Source organism: Otolemur garnettii, unplaced genomic scaffold, assembly GCF_000181295.1.
Source record: "Otolemur garnettii isolate 467f Iridium unplaced genomic scaffold, OtoGar3 scaffold00172, whole genome shotgun sequence".
Lineage (NCBI taxonomy): Eukaryota > Metazoa > Chordata > Mammalia > Primates > Galagidae > Otolemur > Otolemur garnettii.
In genome coordinates this window covers 256,500-260,135 of record NW_003852567.1, presented here as the reverse complement: position 1 = coordinate 260,135, position 3,636 = coordinate 256,500, and positions in this window count along the sequence as shown.

Here is a 3,636-nt window from a genome sequence, read left to right as displayed (position 1 = left end):
AAAAAAAAAAAGAAAGAAAAAGAACAAAACTAAACAAGTTGGAATGAAAGTTCTTTTGAAGAGCAGTGGCTCATAGCAGGTGCCTACTGTAGATTCAGGGTCCATCAAGATTCCCAGGGAACCATATGGGGACCAGGGTTGATCCTGTTTGTTCCCAGTTAACACTGATGCTTTGCTCCCCTGAAGGTTAAGTCCAGGACCCCAAATATTATGAAAAGTCCATTAAAAATTCCAACTGATTTATTACAGCAGCTTTTTCTAGCGCTCCCAGAGAAAACAGATAATTGTTCAAAGAGCAAGGTGAGGGGCCAGGCAAGGGACAGGCAGTCACTCCAGTCATCATGGACTGGGCAGGCTGATTCACTTGCCTTCCCTTTGTAAATATGCTCCCAGCCCAGGCCAGGCAGCCTGAGACCTGACTTCCAGTTCTGGCTCCCATACCCTCTGCCACTCCTGAACACTTGGTGAAGTCTCTTCCCCTCTCTGGGCCTTGATTTGCTGTCTGCAACATGAGAGGGTGTAGCCTATCACTCTCACTAAACATTTCATGTAAAAACAATTGGAGAATGCCTGGAAAGGGGGAATTCATGGCTCACACTCCACTGCCTGCCACTCTCGGATTAGGGTCTCCTTGAGGCTCTTTCTCCCAATTATTCCTTCCATAATTAATGAGCAATTGCTCTAAACTTCTAATGCCACTTCCAGGACAATTAGAAGGGGACTTGGGTGGCTGACGGTGGCTCCAGCTGCCTGCGCCTGTTGCAAACCCGCCATCTGGTGGACATTTCTGAAGCTACCAATTGAAATTTCTGCAAGCTCCTGAGATCAGTGCTTCCCAGACATAGAAGCAATGGTCACCCTAAGATCTTGTGAAAATGCAGAGTCCGATTCAGTGAGTCTGAGGTGGCGTCCGGGATGACATTCTACTTCTCTAACAAGTTCCCAGGAGACGACTGTGCTGCTATTCTGCTCCTCGCTTTGAGGAGCAGGGCCCTGGAAGCCGCTGGAGCAGGGCAGAGGGTATGAAGGAAGAGAGTGACAAGACTTCCTCAGGGAAATCTACCATGTGTCACATCCTGGGCAGCAGAGAGCCAGCAAGGCGCTCACCCAACCTGGCAAATCCCCTCCAGGCAAAAGCCTAAAACTTTAATGCTTTTAAGTCTCTGGATTCCAGATTTTACTTGGTATTTTGACCTTTGAGTATTTCTTACTTTCCGGAATGCTTATCAACACACTAAAAAAAATTTTTTTTACATTTTATTCAGCACGTTTAGTTGTTTTCCATACTTGGCAGGAGGGCTGGTCAGAGACTCTAATTGTCGGTACTGCCAGAAGAGCATCCCTGACTAGTGTGGTTTATATGTCTCCAAAATTAAGTTGTCCAATAGCTCCCCTTGTTCAATGAACAGATTTTATTAACTTGTGGGGATAGACAATACTCCCTAAAGTATTTGTTTTTCCCCTTCGAGTGTCCTCCCACTATTATTATTAGTGAATAATAATAGAGTTTCCCAGCACTCTGGGAAGCTGAGGTGGGCAGATTGCCTAAACTCACAAGTTCAAGACCAGCCTAAGCTAGAGCAAGACCCCATCTCCAAAACTAGCTGGGTGTCCTGGTAGGAGCCTGTAGTCCCAGCTACTTGGGAGGCTGAGGCAAGAGAATCACTCAAGCTCAAGGGTCTGAGGTTGCTGTGAACTATGACACCACCACACTCTCCCAAGGGCAACAAAATGAGACTCAGTCTCAAAAAATAATAATAGAGCTAATTATTATTAGTGAATAATCTTAAACTTTCTGAGAAAAAGAAAGAAATATGTTGAAATCCAGAATTTTCCTTTTCTAGATTAACAGCAGTTTTATTACCAAAAAGCTCTACCAAAAGCCATAGGAGAGAGAATTCAGGATGTGATAATAAAAAAGTTTATAACCTCCTTGGGTGAAATGGAGAGCTAGAGCATTGGTCAGAGTGAAAAGGGAGAATCAGAGAAGATAGAACTAGAGTAAGAATCTGCAGAGTCCACAGGTAGAGGAATCCAGCACCCTCTCCATTCTGGACGGGATCCCAAAACCAAAGGTTGTGGGTGACGCTGACAAGATAACCTCTGATAGAAAGTCCAAGTGGGCTAAGGGTGAATTGAGAATTTTCAACTGGTTTTCTGCTTCTCTAGAATGATCATGATGTTATGAATGCTGCAAGCCCAAAGATACTGGACTTACAACAAACCACCCAAGACCCCCACAACACATAAAAGGGGTCCAGAATTCCTGTATCCTTGGGAGAGGGATACAGAGGGGGCTGGATATATTATCTGATGGTGTTGTCAGCAGGGTCACGATGGTAAGTGACCCTACATTTCAAGATGTAGAACAGAATAGCCAAGACTTAAAGCAAACAGGAATTGTAGCTGTATCTTCAGGAATCCATAGTACCAGAAGGACTCAAGGCAGGCCCTGGACAGGTGGAAACTGATGTTTCTGGAACAACTGAATATTCACATAGGGAAAAAAAATGAACCTGGGCTTTACTTCACACCATACACAAAACTTCATTTAAAACAGATCATAGGACCTAAATGCTTAAGCTAAAACTATAAAATGTCTAGAAGAAAACATAGGAGAAATTTTTTGTGACCTCAGAGTAGGCAAAAGTTTCTTAAGATGCAAAAAAGCATGAACCCTAAAGGAAATAAGTGTTAAATTGGGCTTTGCTGAAATTTAAAATATTCACTCTTTGGAAAACATCAAAAAACTGAATGGGAGGCTGAGTGTGGTGGCTCATGCCTATAATCCTAGCACTCTGGGAGGCCGAAGTGGGTAGATTATCTGAGCTCAGGAGTTCCAGACCAGCCTGAGCAAGAGTGAGACCCTGTCTCTAAAAAATAGCCAGGTGTTGTGGTAGGCACCTGTAGACCCAGCTACTTGGGACACTGAGAAAAGAGAATCACTTGGCTTGGCGCCTGTGGCTCAAGTGGCTAACGCACCAGCCACATACACCTAAGGTGGCGGGTTCGAATCCAACCCAGGCCCACCAAACAACAATGATGGCTGCAACCCAAAAAAAAATAGTCAGGTGTTGTGGTGGGTGCCTGTGGTCCCAGTTACTTGGGAGGCAGAGGCAGGAGACTCACTTGAGCCCAGGAGTTGGAAGTTGCTGTGAGTTGTAATACCATGGCACTCTACCTAGGGGGACAGCTTGAGGCTCTGTCTCAAAAAAAAAAAAAAAAGAAAGAAAGAAAAAGAAAGAAAGAAAAGAGGATCACTTGAGCCCAAGATTTTGAGGTTGCTGTGACTATGATGCCATGGCACTCTACCAGGGAGACAAAGTGAGACTATCTTCAAAAAAAGAAAAGAAAATGAATGGGAAAATGAATAGATTAGGAGATAATAGTTGAAGTTCGTAAATGTGATAAAGAATTTGTATCCATAATATATAAAGAACTCCTACAATGCAGTAAAAAGAAGACACCCCCCTCAAAAAGATTTGAACAGGTGCTTCATGCAAAAAAGTTTCACAAAAGATTTATGAATGGCCAATAACCAAAAATGTTCAACATCATTAGTCATTATAGAAATTCAGATTAAAATCACAATGAGATTCCACTATACACTCATTATGTGTCTAAAATTTAAAAGAC